Source organism: Phalacrocorax carbo, chromosome 1 (assembly GCF_963921805.1).
Source record: "Phalacrocorax carbo chromosome 1, bPhaCar2.1, whole genome shotgun sequence".
NCBI lineage: Eukaryota > Metazoa > Chordata > Aves > Suliformes > Phalacrocoracidae > Phalacrocorax > Phalacrocorax carbo.
Genome location: NC_087513.1, coordinates 124318106 through 124341717, shown reverse-complemented (window position 1 = coordinate 124341717; position 23612 = coordinate 124318106). Strand labels below are relative to the sequence as shown.

Here is a 23612-nt window from a genome sequence, read left to right as displayed (position 1 = left end):
TCTAGAAATTCACAGGGAAGGTAGATAGAATGGGTGGGGGTTGTTATCTATGTTTTCTCTATTCTGTATTTCTCAGTTCTGACATCTTATAGTTTTTAGGGGTTCTTGTTTCTTATTTGAGACCTGAAGTGGTTCTATGGCTGTGCATGCATAAAAACAAGAAAAAGCAACTGAGGAGGCACTAAAACTGCCAGACCGAACATCTCCATTAGTAAAATGCACAAGGCACTGATCTTACCTGATCCCTGCTGTAATTCTAAAAACAAGATAATTTCTGCTTAACCAATTGTGTTCTGAAAGGAACAGCACAGTATTTTAGAATCTTAACAGTATCTGTGATTTCCTAATAGTATCTTTCTCACTTTTATTTTTTTTATTTGGCCCTGAGTCTTAGGAAACATGAAGAAGAAACAGCATGACCCCTAGAGGTTATTTTCCTTCAAGAAAAAAAAATCACCAAGCTTTAAGATTTAAAATTTTCGCAAGATCCATGTATTGGATCAAAAGAAAATGGTTTTGCTTCCTGTTATGAGGCTGTCATCTGAGGTTAGGGGGTTTGCAACCACTCAGCAGCTGCATCAAAGAAGATGCCACAGGGCAGATGCCTCTCACCTAACTTCAGACATCTACACTGCTGATACTGGGTGCACAAGTTAGCCGTGTTGGCTCTCCTTGTAGGCTGGGAATAGAAACAGGCATTTCTTAGAGAGACACATTTCATCCTGATGTGACGATTCAAAGCAGTTTAGAGGTAACATGTCTTAGATCCAGCTGTTCCTTCCTCCTAGATGTAAATAGGGTACACGTGACCACCCCACATATGGACATCTCCAGTGAGAGGAGTCCCTCTCACAGTCTTTCAGTTTGGGCTCCTGAAGTTAATGGCTGCTTTGAAAACATGTGCAAATGACTTTCCTCAGGTCAAAAAGTAATTCTGCTACACAGCCCCAACTAAAAGTTAAGACGACTCAGTTTGTACACTAGTCACATCCCTGTCCCTGACTCTTCTACCATGTCCCCGTCTCTTTCATTGCTTTTTTTTTGATAATGTGACCAAATGAACACTTTTACTGTGAACGTTTGAAAGAGCCACTCGCTGATTTAATTTACATACTGATAAAAGTTATAAACCATGAAATAGGTTAGTCTTATATCATCCATGTTTCCACCTTCCTGCAGGGATTTGAATATGTCTCCTGTGAAGAAATTTTAGGCAGTTCACCCACCTCTAGGCAAGGGCAAAGCATTCCTCCTTGTTCTCTAACCTACATATGGACCACCAACGGAGAGCATTACACTTACCGGTGCATTTAAGAGAGAGAAAAGAGAAAGCAAGCTAAGACTATGAAAAAAGACCCTGGAAGAGAAAAAGAAAAAAAAAAAACCCACAATGAATTAGAAAAGAAAAAGCTGGGTTAAAATGAGTTTTAAGTGGGTTAAAAATGAGTTTTCCAGGAATGTTGCTGGATAGAGATTTTGTGGCCCTTGGATGCTGTAGTACAGAGCAGAGACCTCAGGCCATGTTGTGTACTGTGCTTCTTCAGTCCTGTTTCTGTGGCATGATCAGCATTGCTGTTCATCTCTCAACTGCACCAAATGGAGGGGTAGTCAGAAACCAGACATTTCATCCTCTGGAAACTCAAAATTTGGTTTCATTCTGAATCACAAATAAAAGTGACTGCCATGGATTTTTTTCATGGAGGGAAATGTTAAAACATTAAGTACTAATTGTTTCCTTTGGACTTAACTCCATTAGACTTCATTTTGCATTTATGTAAAACAGCAGTGCAACATAAAAGCTGTAGCAAAAAGGTAAGAACAGAATATTTCAACACCTTCTGCAAATATTTTAATGAAAGCCATATGTACCAGTAAAAAATCTCAGTTTTGTCAAACCATCATTTTCCACTGGGAAAAAAATATCCCTCTAAAGACGTCTGTCTTGTCTTTCCAATACATTCACCTAGTAGTTAAAATTCAATATTAACCAGTCAAAAATATGTATTTGTCATGCTCCTCCTTCGATTTCCTTTCTGGAAGAAAGAAGGTCATCTAGTGATTTATGGAAGCCTGTGAAGACCAGTAGACTTTTCTTCCGATGGAGATCAGCCTGGAGATTTTTAATCTCTGTGTCATATCAGGATTTAGGCTTCAGGGACAAAAAGCAAAGCTGGTGGGAGAGTGAGCAGGGAGGGACAGTAAAACAGCCATGCTGGATGGTTGCAGATGAGTAAAGGTTGAATTCACTATTTAAAACCAGGCAAAGATGAACTTCAAGGATTCGCATAACATCATCACTTGCCATAATCCCCTTATTAATATGTTGTGGGACATGGGGGCCAGGCATCCATTGCATTCACATCTGAAAGAAACAACATAATGCACAGCAAGCAAGTAAAACACCACATCATTCAGGAATGTAAATGTTATTCTGTCCCTTTATGGGTCATTTGTCCTCTCCTCAGTGGTGTCTTTAGTAATAGGCTAGTATAGTAGTATAATGTATGTGGCTGAGCATTTATGAAACTCTAATAACTTGCTTAGGCCAGAAAATGAGCTTGTGCACTGTTTGATAATCCAGCAATTACTGATCACCATGTTAGTTCCCTTTGGGAAGAAACAGTGATTACAGGAAAGTCCCATCACACTGCATTAACAAAGCATTCAAAATGTTTTTATGAAGTAGATAATAGTTTACAAATAGCTCTGTAAATATCTCCCTGGGCAAGGAGATTCAAATCGAGACTTAATTTAGGGAACACCTCCTTTGATTAAAAAAATATGTTCCTGAGAACAGCTGGAGCCATTTGCTGAGATAAATCAGATGCTACTCTCAACTTTTATGGGTTGCTAAACCCGTGAAATATATGATATGTCTCGGGTTTGTTGGCTGCATTCTTGTGCTATGAACACAGATATTGTAGTTTGCTAACAAAGAAAAACGATGGACCCAGCAGGCTATGGCAAAGCCATATCTTCTTTTCTCATTCTTTGATTAAAGCTGAGAGAAAACTGCTCTGGTGAAATCTCTGGAGCCTTCTGATTTTTCCCATATTAGGCATGAGCTGAAAACAGGCTGGGTCTCCTATTGCCTGTTTTACCTCTAGAAAGGAAAGTAAAGGAAATATTACTGAGGTTTTTTTAAGAGAGAGTGGAAGATTCACTAGCTGTGACAAAGACCTGGAAAGAATAATGGATTTTTAGGAACACTGCCTCAAGAGATAGTCTTAGGGACCACGAAGTCCCTCATGTTTCTAGCATCTCCAGGTTTATGATAAATGCATCTTCTTTTCTGGACATTTGCCAACTTAACTAAAGGGGGAAGAAAATCTCTTATCTTAAAGATGATCAACAGATTACAAAAGAGAAAATGTTTTGTATTATTTTTCCTCCCTCCATACCTCCCATGCAGGATAGAGCATCTCTATAAGAAAGAATTTCTCACACACTGGTGCATCTGAAGACTTTTGGCCAGGGAGCCATGGGGATATGATCCATATCATCCAATGGTGATCTTGTTTTGGAGATAAAGATAGAGATGGATTTTGGCTGGAGATAGAGATGATCAAGGATGAGGATGACGTAAGCAAAAAATACAGGCATAAATGAATATACACAGAAAGCAGGTCTCAAAATACACGAGGCATCACAAAAGGATAACAAAACAATTTGATGCTTTGCAATGCAAGTTCAGAGTTCACAGAAAGCTCCACTGCCAAGCATCACTAGAAAAGATGGGATATAAATGATCTGCCCAATTCACATCTTGTTTGACTTTCCTGAAGCCTGTGTTTCTTGGGTGCGTTGGCTGCAAAGGTAGTGGGCAGGCTGTTGTACTTAAGGGACTTAACTGTTTACCAGTGAGATGCACAGTGTTTTCTTACGGAGCTCTTGCATTTTCCTCTTCTGTTGTTTTGCTTAGTCTCTGATACTGTTCACATTACAGTAGTTGTTCTGCTAATCTGTAAACTGCTTTGAAATTCTCCCAGTTGAATTATCAGCCAAAATTCAAAGTGTGGCTTTTGTTGGCAGCTGGGAGAGAAATCACAACATTGCATTGTACAAAAGCGTTTAGCCTTCTGTTCTCCCCCCCCCCCCCCCCTTTTTTTTTCCCCCCTTTTCTTTGGCCTTGATAGAAAACAATGGCAAATAAGTTATTAAGGCTCATGGGGACAATATTTCCATTGTGAAGTTTCCAGGAGATATTCTATTAAATTTGTGATTTCAGTTCTGAACTTTCAGACTAATTCTCTTAGCAATTCCTCTAACTTAGCCTCACGAGGAAAGGAATTGTTCCGAGATTTTTTCAAAAGCCGTTTTAGCAGGTTGAATTATTAGGCATGTTTAAAAAGAAGCTATTTCTTCCTTTCCCCCCTGCCCCATTTTGTTTTGGTAGTGACAGCTATGTAGCCTTTTGCTATGTGGAAATATGCAGTTTCCTAGTGACTGCTGTAAAGTACCATAGGTGAGCTCCAACACACCTGCAGTGAGAACATATCTTTCTCCACATTTGTGCCAAACACAGAAAATTCCCACATTAAACTAATGACATTTTGAGAACAAATAGTATTGTTTAGACCAGTCAAGATTTACATTAGGGATGGTTTTAAAGGTAGTGTGGATTAAATTAGAGAAAAAAATCACCCAGTTGCAGAAATGAGCTATCCATTTGGTAGCTTGGGTTGAAGTCATTAACATAATTAAAGTTTCCAGAGAACCTTCTAGTGCTAATGGCACTGTGTAGGGTAAGTGTGGACCAGCCTGCTCTTGTGGAGGCCAAGAAACAGGGTGGACTACATAAAGGAAACAGCCTCAAGATTTATTCATACCATTTCTTTTTCTCACCCACTTGATCCCACTTTCACAAACCAACACACATGTATAGTCTTCAACCCTTTTTACATATTGCACATTGACTTACACCATTAGCTAAGAAAAGCAAGCAGTTCAAAAGGTCAGAGAAGTCATGTATTTTTTCCACCTATGGGAACAAGGAAACTTAGGAAACACTATAACAGTCCATACCAACAATAGCAAAGAGTACTAACAATAGACTGCATTCTCCAAAGAAAGATCAGGGTAAGGGGTATGTTTTGAAGCATGTGTAGGAGGGAAGAAGAGGAGCATTTTGGAAGCCAGATCATTTCTGTGTTGTGATCATTACAGGAAAGATATTTTTCAAAACTCTCAGAAACCAGGAAAGGGGAGATCTCCATATCCTTCCCACAGTTCCTCCTTCTAGACTGGAAGGAAAGCAACATTTGACATGTTTCTGAGGATGAGCTGTGTGCAGTTGTTCTCACATGGGTACAGCGACAGCACCAAAAAGCCCAAAGCAGATGGCAGGCGTGTGGGTGGGGAGTGGATTGCTGAGATTCCAGGAGGAACAAAGGAAGAATAGCTGGCTATTGAGAGAACTGCAAATGTGCACGGGCACAGCTTTGCATGTGTTTAACCACCCTTTGCTGCACAGGCATATGGGACATGAGCACTCTGGAGGGGTATCAGCTAGTGGGAGGAATGTGGTGGGACAGTAGTACTCTGAGGTGATTAATAGAAGCATGGTGAGAGTTGCTGTTTATATCTAGTTATTCTTCTCCCCTGTGTTATGAATCATCTGCTGCACCAGAAACTGAGAACAGATTGCAGTGGAGTATGAAGTGCTCGTGACTGGGTACTGCTAAGGTAGCATAGACCATGCCGGCACTGTGGTGAGCCCTGCAGACCTGCTTTCCTCTTCTTTCAGTTAGAAAAGCATGTCACTGTCCTCTCTGGCTAGCCCATGCAGGCTTTTGGGATTTGGGGTGCGGGGGCAGGAGGCTGGCACATAGCCAAGTCATCCCCAGGTCTGGAAGTGGGTATAAGGCGCACACAAATGCAGAAGTTGTGAAATACCCCTAGATCCCACAGTAAAGACTTGGATCTGAAACTGAAATGAGTAGATGGATATATGAAACAGTAATTCAGACAGTTTTTTGAAAGACTTCCCCAGCATTCCCAATAGTCTACTTCTCCACCAGTAGAAACCTGTACCACAAAACAGCTTAGGATGCTCTACAGAACCTGCTGGAGAAAGATGCATTTTAGGCAAAAGAGTGGCCTTCATCCAGTCTAGCAAGAGGGAGAGGAAATTGTATTACTGCTTGTTTTTACACTCCTGTCGTCAAGAGGTTTGTGCATGAGCATAAAAACATAGACATCACAAAGAGATCAGGAGTTGTATGAGAGGTAATGTTCTGGTGGAACAACTGGTAAGGAGAATGAATTGAGAACCTAATCCTATTTTATATCCTCTTTTCTCTGTCCTCAGTGTCACAGGAGCACTGTGAACGGGGCAGGCAAACAGGGCATGGCACGTCAGCCAGGGCATAGCGCAGCAGTTTGCATGTGAGTTTGTGTGGAAGGGCGCACAGGAAGGATGCCGCACCCTGCTCATAGGTCCACAGCCCAGGGAAGTGCTCTAGGTCTCTGCCAAAATGGTGGGCACTCGCCTCAGAGCTAAAACCAGTGTTCCTACCAAGAAAGCCCCAGAGATGTCTGATGCCACCCCTATGGAACTGGTAAGGAAGGAGGCTTCAGTACAGGTAATAGCTTGCAGTGAGTGCCCAGACCCTTCTGTTGAAAATATAAGTACCTGCACAAGGTGTGCATGGGTTGATGATCTGTTGCATCAGGTGTTGAGTTGCAGGAAACAGTTAAAAGTCTGCACAGTATTAGTGGAACCAAGGCAGAGATGGATAGGTAGTTTCAGAACCACGCTCTTGTAACTGACACCACTGAGAATGGGGCACCTTGGACCCTGGTGAACTGCAAAGCAGGGCTTTGCTTCAGTCTCCACCCTGCAGCATCACTACCAACAACAGATATGAAGTTTTAACAGCTGTAGACACTCATGAGCAAGGACTGCAAGGTGCAGCTGTAGCAGCAGCACAGAGTGGGTACTGTAAAAAGAAGAGGTGAGTGCTCATAGTGGGTGACTTTCTGTTAAAAGGCACTGAGCTGCCCACCTGCCAACCTGACAGAGAGTCACAAGAGGTTTACTCCCTTCAGGGAGCTATGACCCGAGACATTGCTGAGAGGGTGCCACAACTTGTCAAGAGCACAGTTGGCTGGCCAACTTGGTGAGGCAGGCTTTAAACTGAAGGACTCGGGGAGGGGGCCAAAGTGGCAACGCTATGCCATCACATCCAATGGCGGAATAAACCAGGCCAACTAGAGCAGCGACAATGGTGACTTAGCTGTCTCATGAGATAGCAGTCAGAAGACCAGCCACTTCAGGGGTGTGTATGGGTATAGTGGACCCTCATGCACCCCTCCAGGGAAACCTGCATGCTCAGTTACCGCTCTGAAATGCCTGTACACCAACGCACACAGCATGGGGAATAAAAAGGAGCAATCAGAGGTCTGTGTGCAGTTGCAGGGCCATGATCTGATTGCAATCCCAGAGACATGGTGGGATAGCTCGCATGATTGGAATGCGGTCATGGATGGCTACAGGCTTTTTAGGAAAGACAGGCCAGCAAGGTGAGGTGGGGGTATTGCTCTTTCTATGAGGGAGCAACTGGAATGTATTGATCTCTGCCTTGAAGTGGAGGAAGAATGAATTGAGAGCTTACGGGTAAAAATTAAGGGACAGGCAAATATGGGTGACTCTGTTGTGGGTGTTTGTTACAGGCCACCTGATCAGGAAGAGGAAGTTGATGAGGCCTTCTACAAACAGCTGGAAGTAGCCTCACAAACACAGGCCCTGATTCCCATGTGGAACTTCAACCACCCTGATATTTGCTGGAAAAGCAACACGGCGAGGTGCATACAATCCAGGAGGTTCCTGCAGAGCATCGAGGATGAGGGTAGCCTTGGCTGTAGTGGCCATGTGATGGTGGAGTTCAGGATCCTGCAAGGTAGAAACAGGGCGACAAGTAGGATTACAACCCTGGAGTTCAGCAGAGCTAACTCTGGCCTGCTTGGAGGAATCCCATGGGCTTAGGGCTCTAGAAGGCAGGGAAGTCCAAGAGAGCTGGTCAATATTCAAGTACCCCTTCCTCCGAGCTCAAGATTAGTGTATCCCTGTGAGGAAAAGGTCAAGCAATGGAGCCAGGAGAGCTGCATGGGTGAGCAAAGAGCTTCTAGAAAAACTCAAATGGAAGAAGGAGGTTTGCAGTATGTGGAAAAGGGACTGGCCACTTAGGAGAAATATAGGAACGATGTCAGGGTATGCAGAGATGCAGTAAGGAAGGCCAAGGCCCACATGGAACTAAATCTGGAAAGAAGGGTTTCTTCAAATACAACAGTAGTAAAAGAAAGACTGGGGAAACTGTAGGCCCACTGCTGACCGAGGTGGGTGCTCTGGTAAGGCAGGATGCAGACAAGGCAGATTTACTGAATGCTGCCTTTGCTTCAGTCTTTACTGCTAAGGCTGTGCCTCAGGCATCCCAGCCCCCAGAGATGAGAGAGGAAATCTGGAGAAAGGAAGACTTCCCCTTGGTTGAGGAGGATTGGGTCAGAGATCATTTAAGCAAACTGGATCCTCGCAGATCTATGGGCCCTGATGGGATGCACCCGCGAGTGCTAAGGGAGATGGCAGATGCTGTTGCCAAGCCACTCTCCTTCATATTTGGAAGATCATGAAGGGCAGGAGAGGTGCCCAAGGCCTAGAGGGTAACTAGTGTCACACTAGTTTTCAAAAAAGGCAAGAAGGAGGACCCGAGAAACTATAGGCCAGTCAGCCTCACCTCCATCCCTGGAAAGGTGATGGAGCAGTTCATCCTGGAGGTCATCTCCAGGCATGCAGAGGAAAAGAAGGTTATCAGAAGTAGTCAACATGGATTCACCAAGGGGAGATCATGCTTGACCAACCTGATAGCCTTCCATGATGGCATGACTGTCTGGGTAGATGAGGGGAGAGAAGTGGGTGTTGTTTACCTCAACTTCAGCAAGGCATTTGACACTGTCTCCTGTAACATCCTCACAGGTAGGCTTAGGAAGTGTGGGTTCGATGAGTGGACAGCGAGGTGGATTGAGAACTGGCTGAATGGCAGAGCTCAGAGGGTTGTGATCAATGGCGCAGAGTCTGGTTGGAGGCCTGTAATTAGCGGTGTTGCCCAGGGGTCCTTTCTGTGTCCAGTCCCATTCAACATATTCATCAATTACCTAGATGAAGGGACAGAGTGTACCCCCAGCAAGTTCACTGGTGATACAGAACTGGGAGGAGTGTCTGATACACCAGAAGGCTGTGCTGCCATCCGGCAAGGCCTGGACAGGCTGGAGAGCTGGGCTGAGGGGAACCTCATGAAATTCAGCAAAAGCAAGTGTAAGGTCCTGCACCTGGGGAGAAAGCAAGGAAGCCTTTCCAAGGTATAGAAACCATTTATCTGCTTTAGTCAAGGTGAGTTCCATACCAAGGCCATTGTCCCTGCAGTGAAACTGTGATTATGTGGAGAGTAATTTTGTCTGTGCATGTTTGTATACCTTTTCATTGTTTCCAGATAAAATTAATGAAAAAGCCCACAGTGAATAAAATAAAATGTGCTTTTGCTGCCTTTAAGAGCATCATTAGTATCTACTTCATATTTTAATAAATTACTCTGCTGGGTGAAAGCTGTACCTGGATGGAAAGCTGTCCATCGTTTGCTGAGCCAGAATGGTCTTCATTATGCTGCAGACAGTTTGCTCCGGTAAAATGCAACATAGTCTGAGCCATTATCATCATCAGTAGCAAAATAAAAACATGTACAGTACTGACAGCAAAATGGAAATGCTTGGAAAAGACGATTAGCTATTGAAATATATATAGTCCAGAGGACAAACGTTCATTCAACATGCACTGGTACAGGTTGGGGGATGACCTGCTGGAAAGCAGCTCTGTTGAGAAGGGCCTGGGAGTGCTGGTGGACAGCAAGTTGACCATGAGCCAGCAATGTGCCCTTGTGGCCAAGAAGGCCAGTGGTATCCTGGGCTGCCTTAAAAGGAGTGTGGCCAGCAGGGTGAGGGAGGTTATCCTCCCCCTCTACTCTGCCCTGGTGAGACCGCATATGGAGTGCTGCATCCAGTTCTGATCTGCCCAGTTTAAGAAAGTCAGGGAATTACTGGAGAGAGTCCAGCAGAGAGCTATGAAGATGACCAAGGGACTGGAGCATGTGTCTTATGAGGAAAGGCTGAGAAACCTGGGTTTTGTCTTGCCTGGAGAAGAGAAGATGGGGGGGATGCTTATAAATATCTGAAGGGTGGGCATCAAGGGGATGGGTCCAGACTCTTTTTATTGGTGCCCAACGACAGGACAAGGGGCAGTGGGCACAAGTTGGAGCACAGGAAGTTCCACCTAAATATGAGGAAAATCTTCTTTCCTGTGAGGGTGCCAGAGCAGTGGCACAGGCTGCCCAGGGAGGTTGTGGAGTCTCCTTCCCTGGAAATATTCAAAATCCACCTGCACGTGTTCCTGTGCCCCCTGCTCTAGGTGTGCCTGCTCAAGCAGGGGGGTGGGACGAGATGATCTCCAGAGGTCCCTTCCAACCCCTACCAGTCTGTGATTCTGTGATCCCTTGTGGAGTCCAAGGTAGTGTCAATGTCATCCTCTGTCACCAGCGACAGTAGGAGGTACTTACACACAAAGACCAAAAGACTGGGATCACAATTCTGCATACAATATTCATTATCATGTGCACATACCCATGCTCAGAGATTTGCCCCTGAAAATAACACTCAAAATGAAGTAATTGTGAAGAAGGTTAATCTGAGCATGTGCTAGCTTGCAATGATGTGAGGCCACTCATGGCTTGGATCTGCACTGCAAGGCACTGGCTTTTTGGGGTGGAGGGGTCAGTGTGGCCTACCCTTACACTGGAGCCCAGAGTCACGTTCTGTAACATGAAATGTCCTTTTTTTTTCTTGCAGCACTGTTGCTAGAGGAACTCCCACTTAATAACACCAGGAATGTTCCTGTCAACAGGTATTTGAGGAAGGCATGTCTGAGTCCCCACAGGCACGCTGTTTCTGATGATGTTATTTCAGAAGATCGAGGGATATGGACAATATTATTCCAGGAATATCAACAGCACCAGGGCCAAGAGGTCTCCTGAAACCACTTAGAAGAAAATTAAGCAATCACTCATTTTCTTTTAGTGCTCATACCTAGTTTATGTAACTTGTCCTGGTCACTATTATTTTTGTCTTCCCATCCTATCTCCATCGCAGACGGTTCATCTTGTGTTAATTTGATTCATAAGATTTCTGGGATAGTGAATGTATCTTGCTGTGCTTGCAATGTGTACATCTGGCATTTCCTAACTTTAAAATGCTTGACTATGCAGCTTAAATAAATATAGCTTTCGTATAGAGATATTTGTAATATATTTGTATTGCTATATTTATATTAATAATGTATCATTAAACATTGGAAGGAAATAATTTGAAATGGAAAATGAAGAGAAAGGTCGATATGAAAAAATTGTAATGCTATAAAGTCTAGAAAATTGCAATATATTCACAAGATGACTGAATTAGGTGTTGCAGAGGTAACTACATACTGCACTTTTTCAAGTGTTTGACTTCACAACTTGAATCTTGTTTCTTAACATAAAGTTTTTGCATGTTTTGGGTTTTTATTTAATATAATTTCCCATTTTTTTCATATAGTGGAAAATGATAATGAACAGATTATACATAACTATAGCAACTTGCTGCCATTGTGAGAAGGACTTGAACCCCCAGCACGGATGTAGAGGATGGGACTCGGCTCCAGACACAGACATCTAAGTTCAGGTGTTGCTAGAATAGCTGTCTGCACATGAGCCACTTACCTATCCTGTCACTGCAGTCAATGGGATCTACAGGGCTTCCTTAAAATGGGGACGTCTGGTGCATTCACAGCTCTCCAGATTCTGCTGAATGGTACTAACTGGCTCTTCAGTGACAGTAGTAGGAGCTGAAATACCTGCTCCACCTGCAGGTACCCATACTGCAGACAACTATATTCGAGCGTCTGAAAGTGGAGATGAATCGGAGGGTTTGAATCTGTTCTCTAATTGCAGACTTCTTGTGTTGTATTAAACACTCTAGGGAACACTGTTTGCTCTCCAGCCACCACTCCAGAAGACTGTAGGTCTCCTGCTTTTCCTTCAGCCCCAGAGAAATTTGCAGGAGAGAGGAGGACATGTGAAATAGCACAAGACAGGTATGTTTGGACAGCTGAACTGAGTCCTGAGTGTCCCCTCCAAGCTGGGGAACAGACATATTCAGGACTGCTGTGCTCAGCCTGCTCCTTACTTACGTTCTGGAGACAGGGAGTCTCTGTGGCATGGGTGGGGAGTGAGGAGCTGAAGGGACTAGTGGGAACACTGCTGTTTAACATGGTGCCCCAGAAGAGAAAGTACTCTGCTGCTGTGTACTGAGCTGAGAAAAATGCATGATTGTACAGGGAGAGGGAAGGCCCCATTCCTGTTTCTTTTCTCATTACTGATTGCTTCAGCAAAGCTACTGGGGCATCCTGAGAAGAGTGAGATGAGCAGGTTTGCTACAGCCACAGCCCATCCTCAGAAAGCTGATCCTGGCAAGGAAGGAAGTTTTTCCCAAAGATGAAAAGTAAGGGTGATTTTTTGGGGACAATATATTTTTTCATAATTAATCAGGCAAAACCTAACAAGAATTCTACTTTTCCAGACAAAAGGCTTTGCTGCTGCTGAAAACCCAGCCCCGCCGCGAAAGACTGAATATATGAAAGTTTCTTATGAAATGTCACGATGGTCTTTTGTAATGGAAAGCATTAAGCAATGTAAAATGGCAGGGCCCTTATCCGCTCCTCTTGAAGTAATCAGTAAATGGTGTAGGCTTTTAAGAGAGGATAATGAGGACACAGTTGCTTATCACAGACACGATGCCATTTAAATGGGTGCCTGACAGGCAAATCATCTTGGAACTTGTGAGTACTGCTGTGCCAAGCCCCTGCATTGGCTTCTGCGATGTTCACCAAGTCTGGAATGCAAAATCAGATGCTCTGACGGAAACCGCAACTCTGTGAGCTATTTTCAGAAGACATTAATGAGATTTTGCTTTGGGATTATCAGTACAAAATGGAAAGCCCAAGGAGGATAGAAGGGACAATTGCTCTCTGGCAAAAATATAACCACATCTATGTAAAACAGAAGTTCAAGTTTACCAAGAACTAAAAAATTGGTTAAATATTAATTTAAATGAGGCATCACCTTATTGATACAAATGTGGCCCTGTGCTGAATTAGAAGTGTACCGGTTTGGTGTATGGAGAGCCCTTCTCAGTCATGCTAGAGGCACGCTGTCTACAACACTGCATAGTTTGATGTTCTGTCACATGTATTCCCAGCTGATGAAGACCTTGTGCCATGTTCCCAAAATATGCACAGCTGACAGGTGGTCATTTCCATGACTGTGTCATCCAGAAACATATCCTGATACACAGTCATGCTTGTATCCTGTTCTACTGTAGATGACACGCTCACCTAGTTATGTTCAGTCTGGAGGTGTGACTTCAGTGAGATGTCATGCCCTCTCTATTAATGGCATACTCGGCCACATGTCACCACAGCAGCTGAAAGCCTCCGCGACTTGTTCAGAATGGGAATGTTAGTACGTGGGTTTAGATTTCTCCTGGAGTGCTAGGACTTTACACAAACTTCCTGCAATCAGAGGTTTTGTGCTTTCCTATGCTGCTTCCAAACTGCTGTGTTTAAGAGGTACTAATAATAGTTTTTTGTACCCTTGTTGCTGGGCATTTGTGTCAGCAGGCTGTGCGGGAGCTGGAACAAACTCATGGTTCTGCTGCGGCGGTGGCAGAGCAGCCTGAGCCAGAGGGCACGTCCTCCAAGCTCCTTCAGCACATCAGGTACAAATAGCTTTATTTTTCTTCACGTTTAGCCTCTACACACTCAGGGCTGGAAAACAATTCCAAGGTGTTTGGGAGGTGGGCTGAACAGTGTGCCCTGGCTGGAACAATGCATGAATCTGTCTCTGCATGATGCTGAACTCAAGCTGGGCCTGAGGTCAAATAGTGAATGAGCCTGCTCAGGCACTGGGATGAGGATTGACATCTGTGCTTGCATTGACTGCTCCTGTGAGTTCTTTCTCCTGGCTCAGCCAATGTCCAAATGTCCTAGTTCATATTTTTATATAGGCTCATCTGAGATCACACCAGCTTTCCTGATGGATATTTTTCTGGTTTGTATCCTGAAGCAATAGCCACCACACATTTCTCCCACGTTGTAATTAATTCATGTCTGACTCCTCAGGAAGTCTCTGGGAAAGTCCCTGATGCTGTCTCCATTTCTACTTCTCAGCTGCCAAGTTTCAAACTTTGGAAGATGAGGCCACGTTATAATGGAGCAACATGTTATACTGCCTATTAGCAAAAGGCCACTGTGACCCCTGAAGAAAATTATTGGAGTGCTGTATGAAATTCAATAATCTTAGTCATAAAATATGAGTGGTTTAAAAATCCACAGTTCTTTGTTTAAATATTGTGTTTTGGGCAGAGCACAGAGCTGCCCATAGCGTGCTATTAAAATACAGTCAGGCAGACTATTATATACAAATGGAAAACCATAACAGCGATAGCAGAAGAGCTGTGGTATGGAACCAAATCAAGCCATGTATTTTGTAACAGCTCAAGTGCACCCTGACTCAAACTGATTACTAAATTACTGCTGTAGCTGCTGCATAGACATGCTGAGAATATACAAAGAGTCGTTCTGACTGTTACTCAACCCCTTTCCTCTGCAGAATGACAATTTCCCATTTTTCAGTCTCTGGTACTCCTTCCTCTCTGTTCAGATGTGCTTAATTATTCAGACACATTTAATTATTTGTGTTACTGTAGCACTATTCATACCCCAAGACTCAACACAGTAACTGTCATACCAAGAAAAAAACAAGTTGTCACTGAAGACACCCTCTTCTGAACAGGTTATCTCTTCCTTTTCCAGCGGAAAACCCTTTTGCTCAGTTTTATCCTCCTAGCATGATGTGAGCTTTGCTTTTTCAAAGTATCTTTTCTTTTCTGTAGCTACTGGGTACCGTATACAGCTGTTTCTGTATCCTGTTTAGTTCCTATCCTTTACATGCATTTCTCCTTACAAGCACAGAGCCATGCTGTCTGCCATCAGTTCTCCATATTTTTACTCCTAATCTGTCACTATTCAAACAATATGAGGGTCTCATGCCTCTCATCCATGGTAATATATTTGAATATGCAGTATTATACAGCAGGTTTTGGGCTCCCATTCACAGCTGTCTCAATGAGTTTCTAAGCACCATCTTTCCTTGCATGTAGGGTTGCCCCTTTCTGCAGCTGAGGCCTCTTTCACTTGCTGCTCCATTAGTGGAAGCCTTGCTTGCTGACCTCCGTTCCTCACCCTTAATATGCAACGATCCTTCTTCAGACACATTCATTTTCGGTGCAACCACTTAAGTTTTATGAAACACATGACCATGCCTATACACGCACACACAAACCAACGTTTGACTCCACCATCAGTACAGTCAGTGCTGTCCTTGCTGCTGAGTCCAATCTGCTCCAGTGCAAGGTTGCACATGCACACCCATACCCTGTGGTTGTTACACCAGAATTTACCTCCCACTCAGTCGAGTCCCGTTTGAGTCTTAATGCCCTTTAGCACAGGAGAGAGCTCACATCTCTTCCCAGAGGCTCCATTTCAATGTCCCTTTGTATCCAGGAAGGCCTCAGTGAATCCACTAACCTCGCCCAGAAAAAGCCAAATATGGAGTATTTCAGACCAGTATCACCCGCCTGTTACAGGCTTTTCCTCTCCCCAGACTCGCCATTCTCAGCCTGCTCAGAGCCACCCCTCAGTGGAGAGAAGAAACCCCTTTCCCAGTATTTTGGCTTTTCTGGGACAAAAAATATTGTACAGATCCCATTTTTTTTCCCCAAAAATAACTTAACTTTTGGCTTCGTACATGAATCAAGGCAAGGTTGGAGTGATGGCCATTTATCTTGGTCTACCTCTCTGGCCTCCTCTTCAGGGACTAGGCCAGAAGAACTGGTTGATGGCTCTGTATTGCTTCATAACTTATTACATTTGTGTTTTCTTCCTACTGCTCCTTTGGAAAAAGATGCTGCCTGCGGCAATGAAGGCTTTATAGCATCCTGAATCATGCCTCACATGAGGCAGGGTGATCTTGAGTGCAACAGTTAAGTTAGGAGACGGTCTGAAAAGTCTCCTGGTCCTCTCTCCACTCCAGTATGAACATACTGGTCTCCTTTTCCCTAGGTTCATTTGCAGCAGCTGTGCTATTTGTGTAGCAAAGGATGGTCACTGAATCTTTTAGATTTTATCTGGTAGTCCCTGAACCGAATTACTGGCAATGCACAGATTCTAGAATTTGAGAAATGACGGGCATTTCTTGAGTTAGTCTCTGTAGACTCACCAAAACTGTCTGTAGAGAGAAATATCCTATAGAGAATCTTATTATAACCTTTTGTGTCTGAACATTGATCCTATCTGGTCATAAAGATGAGCAGCTGAGCATGCAACTCTCATCCATTTCCTTAAATCCTCACTATGGCTTTTGGAGTATGATTTTTTTTTTTTTTAGCTTGCTACAAATATTAGGACCTTGTTCTCCCTGACTGCTGTAGACACAGGGAAGGAGGTCCATCTCAATCCTCCACAGAGCAAGAGTCACTCTTCTCTAGAGCGTGAAAACAACCCAGCGTACATCAGACAGAAGAGGCATAATAATGACAATAGTCTACTCAATGAGCAAATACAGGTTTCTGAGCAGTGGTCCCCATGGTCCCCACAGTCCCCTCAGCACAGGCACTGCTTTTTGTTAATGTTCCTGAGGGGGCAGGTCAGCACAAAATGTGTGAATTGCAGCTCTCGGCTTGTTTCCACCAGTGCACACACACACACCACACACACACGATCCATGTCATGAGTCAGTGAAGACAGCCAGAGACCAAGCAACCTCCATTCAGCCGAACCATGACTGACTCATATCTGATGACATAGAAATTCTTTATCTGAGCCATGCACATCGAGTTCAGCCAAACCCTTAATGATTTTTTCAGTCATAAATCATTAAAAAAACATGATTTATTTTCCTTAGTCTAAAACTTGGAAAGATATGAACAAATTAGCAGGTTAAGATTAAGACCAAACTGTTTCCAGATGGACAGAACGTCCAGGTAGGTTTAATGTAGCAACTGGTGGGAAAACCACACCACGCAATGCTAAGGAAGGAAGGGAGGTGACAGGGAACAAAGAAGGTGCACTAGTGGGTATAGAAGATGGTGCAAATATTTCTTTGGTTTCTAGGCATCTAGAGAGACTCCTATTTCTGTAGCAGCCAACTTCAAGGCATATACACCTTTGGCTGTTAACAGAGTCTTCTGCATACTGCAAGAAATAGGTATATTTTCTGTACAGACTAAGAAACAAGAGCTAAAAATAGCCCGTAGAGCCAAGTAATTCTGAATATTCAAGAATTAAATTACACTTAAAACTTTCACAATACATTAATTTCCAGAGCAGTGCATGAACAGTAATTAATAGTCATCATAACACCTGAAAAAGTATATAAATATTGTCCTTGGTTTATAAATATAAGAAAAAGGGGAGGGACAATAAGTGAAATGCCCATTGCTACTGCGGAGTTATTAAGAGAGGCAAGATGAGAAAGTGGGTATCTGTGGACCTCATCCGCTACCGGTCAGCAAAATGGGTGTTCTTCACAGCACTGAAAGGTGAGCACAGACTATCGCCAGTGGAGGAGGAGGGAGCATTACCACATACTGCTGGCTGCTTTAAATGGCTGCAGGAGTGGCAGGCAATAACACGTTGGGTTCTTTGTCTCCCTGTCCCAGGTTCATATAATAACATCCCCACACATCACCCTTCAGCAAAAGAAGTATGGCTCAGTTACCAGAAACTCAGGGCAGAACTGGAATCAATTAACTCTACATTAAAACTATTTTAAAAAATCTAGGTTAAATAGATTAATACTGGGAAATAATGTAACTATTACGCAACAGAAGAACACAGTATGAAAGGACTTTATACACACAGGCAAGTTGGTGCACATAAAGTAAAATCCATGCCCCGCTGAAGTCAGTAAGATCAAGATGTTACCTGCTTGGCTTAATGAATTTAGTAATTTGTCCACAGGTTCTTGGTCTGAAGACTGTAGAGGACACCGTATGGTTCACCACTCTCAGCATTAAACAACAGGGACAAGGAAAAGGATGGAGGACTTCCATTTCCTAGGATAGATTAGTAATAATAGAACTTCATCATCCTGCAAAAAGGTGACATGAGTGCTTCACCAGCCATCCCTGCTAACCCGCACATTTGCCCTTCAACATCATTCTCAGAACCGTTATGGCAATATTTATACTCTTCCAGAATCGCTTCTCTGTAAGTAAAAAATGGATACACAAGCAGACAGCACAGCAGCTAGGTGTTACTGTGAGCTCCTTTTCTTCATGTGTGCTCCCAGTATTTTGTTTTCAGAGGCTGGCTGCATCTCTGGCAGATTTCTGCTCTCACATGAACATGCTGGTGTCTCCAACCACCAAAGCTGAGAGCTGTGCAGGCAGAGCCCAGCCATAACTGGGCTTTCTAATTTTACAGCCACGCTACATTACATTACAACTGGTCGAATTCTGCAGGGCACTGAAATCAATCTCAGCAGTAAAACTGCACCCACGGATGCCGCCTGTTCGACCCTGTTTAAATTGGAGCACTGCAGAAAAGACAAACTATTGTGATTGCTTTTATTCCAGTCTCTACAACAGATATTTTCCAGCCTGGTGTGTTGATAGGAGGGAGAAGAAAAATAATCCTTGACTGTCTTAGCTGTATCAGCAGAAGCCTCTGGTACAGATCCAGCTATACTGGCAAGAGTTCATGTTTGCTGGGATAGTCTGGTTTGCTCATAAAATACAGTTTTGCTTTCTTTAGGAGCACAAAGAGCAGAAATGGTAATACAGCTACGCACCCAAGCGCAAATTGTTTTGTTCAAATGGGTGTTCCTATATCCCTATATAAGTAAAGTCCTTCTAGGACCAGCACAACTTGACTGCCACACATGAACTTTGAGAAACTTGAGCTACTGCTTTAATATGTGACCAGCTCCAGCTGTCTCTCACTCCCAGTTGCAAAGGTTATCTCCCCCTTAGCAATGTGAGGAGAAGAAAATGTCACCTATTCCTTGGTTTCTCCAAATTATGGTCCACAGAATTAGCTGAAGGCCTTAATGTGTGGGATTGTGAATGGGAGCAGACACAGATGGGTGCACGTGCCCTTCTGCTGACTCTTACAAGGTCTTAACTTTGAATGGAGGGACAGAGTGGGCAGCTGGAAGCAGTAACATCTTAAACTGCTACAGCCAGGGTTACCGTCTGGTATTAACAGAATTGAGAAATATAAATGTTAATTACATATCAGCTGCTAAAACCCCAATAAAAAGGGGGAATATGTGGGAAATCTCCTTTGTGTGCCAGCATTGCCCCAGGATTTCTGTGTCTGAAACCAGGATCCAACCCTGGTGCTTTCCCTTTTGACTCGGTCTCTAGCAAGAGAGGGGGTGATGTTTTTCAAGCTTTCATGTGCTTGCTGGTAAGGAAGTCTGCAGACTGGCATGCTTCTGGTGACCGCATGTGTGGGCAGGGTACAGTACACCCCTCAGACCTGTTCTGGTAGACACCTAAACACAAGAAGGACCTCCCTGCTTACCCTGATTCCCCCTCTAGATGGAAGGTGAGGGCGATGGAGACAGAAGCAGAAGAGGCAAGAGGAGAATGGCTCCAGTTAGCCTTCAAGAAGAGGCAGTCAGTGTCTTCTCCCAAAACAACCTGGATCCTACTCAGTGACCACTTGCATTAATGCTGACATATTGCAAGGAGCAGAACCTTCTGTTACTTCCCAGACGAGACTCAGACTCCCTTTTGCTAGCTTCCCTGCTAAGTCCTTTGAGGCTTGGGAGCTCAGCCCCATTAATGATTGTAGAGGGGTCCCCTGTCAACCGGAGAGACAGGGTTCCTCATGCTCCCTCCCTGGCTCCCCTCCATGCTGGGGTTGGCATACTCTCATTTCAGAAAAAAATAGCTCTTCTTAGGCTGAGGAAAGCTTGGAGCCAAGGCTGCTCACACTCCAGGCACATTTTCCACCCCCTAGTCTTATTACATGGTGAGATGGCAGGGAGAGGCAGATGAAGAAAAAGACATGCTACTGCTACTGCCACTGCCTTTTCTTTAAAAAGCTGCTGATCCTCCTCAGAAAAGCAGTACCTCTGGTGGAATGAGTCATCCAGCATTTCCTACTCATTTCTTAAATTATCAATGGAGAGAGAGAGAGAGAGACGTGCTCCGTCAGAGATGCTGAATTTGTACATGGAAGATTCTAGGGACACCTCTTCCCCTCTCTTAATGGTTCAGAGAATTTGTTTTAGGAAGGCTGGAATGAATGTTTCTACACCATGGGCTAGACCCCTAAAAAGTAGTCTTATGCTTACTAACTAACTCAGGAGACACACCATGGGAGTACATCGGTGGTGCTCCGGCCACTGACTGGACCTCAGCTCATGGGACAAGTCCAGAGCCAGACTCGAGTAAAACCCCTTAAATTCATGTAGCAAGGATGACAGCTCCTTGGTGTCAGAATACCACCCCTTGGTCTTCAAGGTCTCCTCCTGCTGCTTCTCCTCACTGGCTGATATGAACACAGACTAAGTCAGCAGTGCCGCAGCTACAGTGGTACTTATCAGGCAGCACACTGCCTTCCCTTGTGGCCCACCCTGCTGCTTTTCTCCCTCCTCTTTTACCACTCTTCCTGCTCACTCTTCTCGCTTGGTCCCACTCATCAAGCTACTTCTCTTCCAAGGATAGCTTTGCCCTCCAGGTCAGAGCTGCTGCTAGTAACTGCTTTATTTCTTATTAGTGTTTGAGGAGTTCCCTCCCTGCCTCCTAGGTCTGTCTGCAATGGCTTTAATGACATATCTATAAAATATCTGCACATCCAGTCTAATGACACAAACTAGATTTCAAAGCTATTGAACTAACAGGGTATCTTAGCAACAAATATTTATTTTAATAACAGTATTCCTCGCCATGTTAAACAAGCACCTACTGCAATAGTCAGAATGCCCTAGAGCATTTTATCCTGTCCCACAGCCCATATCCTGTTGACTCATCCTCACTTAAAAGGTAAAGTCAATGCCATTGCCCCAGAGAGGTTGCCTTCAGTGTCCTCCCAATTTTTTAGAAAAATATCGGAAAGGAAGCAGACCACTATGCTCCTGCTTGCCACCCACACAGGCTTTCCTCTTACCACCCGCTAGGTATTTCTGGTTGTTGCTTACAGTGATCTGCTCAAAGGAATGATGTTGAACTGCTTTCTTGCATTGTGTGTTTACTGCATATCCAAAGACTGCAACGCTCCAGCTACTTCCTGAGCAATGACAGCCAGGCTGATGCCCACTCTCTTCAGAGCCAATCTTTGACTGGCATCCTCTTCCTGGAGCTGTCAGGAAGCAACAAGTGACATCTCGGCTAACTTCCCTGCTACCTCTCGTTCATGCTGCTCACCCAACTCCCCACGAGGTTCATCATCCATTTCCTCTGGCCCTTATCAGAATTCTGGGAAGGATTTTTCTTTAAAAGAAATTTTCATTTTGAAAATTAGATACAGTGGAAGCATTCACACATGGGGAATAATTGCTGACATAATGACCTGGCTTTGCTGTTTTATTGTTATTGTACATTTTGCAATTACCTTTTTCTCTCCCCTACTAGCTAAGCTGTGAGACTGCATGTGACATCAAACTGTAATTTGTGTGGTCACCATTATAAATTTATGAAAGCAAGTAATAGTTTGTCTTATGGAATAAAATAACACACCGTGAAATTATAGTGGCATATCTTCATATTCCTTGGGCAGCACATTGTTGCTTTCTGATGGGTTGAAAGCTCTTTCTTTTAATAAACCCCGCTAGTATCTGCCTTTGAACTCTCCTAGTGAGATATTTTAGTGATTGAAATATCCAGAGACTTTTCTCTTAGCATATCTTTATGCAGGATAAATGCAGCCTTGTGTTTATAAATGCAGCACACACTGGGGTTCAGCTTTGTTTTAGAAAGGTAATAGTACAGTCATCAGAAAGCACAGCCTCTCCTAGAGTGTATTTTCCTGCGGATTGTCAAGCAGTACATTCGCCATCTCTCCCTATTTTTCCCCCATATTGCCTCCCATTAATTTGTGTCACCAGCAGTAAATCAAGTGGCGCCTGAGTAGCTCTGCTCCAGGGAGTCGGCATGGTCCAGCCTGGGCCAGCAGGCCCTCGCCTGGCTCCTGGGCATGGTCCAGCCCTGGCCAGCAGGCACTCACCCGGCTCGCAGGCACAGCCGCCGGCTCCTTGCTGAATCGCTCTTCTGCCAGGGTGAGTTCAGTCCAACTATTTTCTCTCTTCCTCCCGCCACCCTCCTCCCCCAGTTACAAATGAGTGTTTGTGTACAGCTCTGGGAGAAACACCTTTCACAGTTTCACAAAAATAAATGTCAGCCTGCATTAGTCAGGAAGTTCTGATGAGGTCAAGAGCTGTCCAAAATCTGCCATCAAGCAGTATTTAGTGATCCCACCTGTGTTAAGCTGGTAGATCTGCTATTGAAAAACTGTGTGCATGGGCAGGGGGATTGGTAATGACACCCATCACCCTGCAACAGCCACAAGACTGTAAGAAATGTTATGTGAAGAGTTACTGTTTGTACCTGGATAGCTGGAATTAACTTACACTGAGAAAGGAATATCACTCACCTCTGTCATTCTTGCTTGGTACGGGTCTAAGTCCAAATCAAACATTCGGTGTGACCTGTGCTCGTCCCCTGCCAAGAGAAATGAGTGTTTTGGGTAGGAAGCTGGATGCTTTTGGTTTGAAAGCAAACAACTCTTCCTCTGATTCTCTCAGCACAACTTCATTAGTGACAAGGACTGAGAGTGAGAGTGACAGCCTCATCATTTGATTTGATTGCTTATTGTGTTAATTTTGTACGGAAGCACTTTGAAGCTATTAATCTATTGATTCATTCTTACTTGAGAACATAATTGGATTACTGTATTTTTTTGCATTTTTATTAGTTTTGTAAATAAACTAAGCAGCATGCTTACTTCAGTTTATGTTTGCTTTATTATTCATTTTGGTAAATTCTATAAAAAAGGCCGCCGAGCTGATTAGGTTATACCACGCCAAGGGCCACCCACCTAATATGGCAAAGGCAAGCCTAGCCATGTGGGTCTTCTTCCACACCACCTATATACAGCTGTCCTCCATGCCCAGCAGCACTACTCCCTCCCACAGTGGATCCTATTCATAAAGCACAACTGGCTACTCCAAATGCATCACAGTCCTTTTCTCTGATGTATGAACCACATTTTCTTTTGCAGCTGCATTAACCAACCTTTGCCAGTATCCCTCTAAGCCTCTAGCAGCCCCAAAATACCCTACAGTTTTTCTAGGCGGAGATCTTCTTTCCATTCACCCAGAGTAATTGCACATACATACTCACACGCACACACGGCCATATAAACTAGGGCAACCTGAATTCATAAAAGCAGGCAAGCTGTTGGTGTA

At 43.9% G+C, this 23612-nt stretch overlaps 1 long non-coding RNA gene across 1 annotated transcript; it reads right to left on the bottom strand.

Moving 5' to 3' along the window:
• Window positions 1-1878: 1878 nt before the first annotated feature.
• On the bottom strand, window positions 1879-22993 carry LOC135316314 (uncharacterized). Its single transcript, XR_010375716.1, has 3 exons — window positions 22799-22993; window positions 18119-18249; window positions 1879-2362 (listed from the first exon to the last, which is right to left on the bottom strand). It is a non-coding gene; the product is annotated as an uncharacterized LOC135316314 (long non-coding RNA).
• Between the last annotated feature and the right edge of the window lie 619 nt (window positions 22994-23612).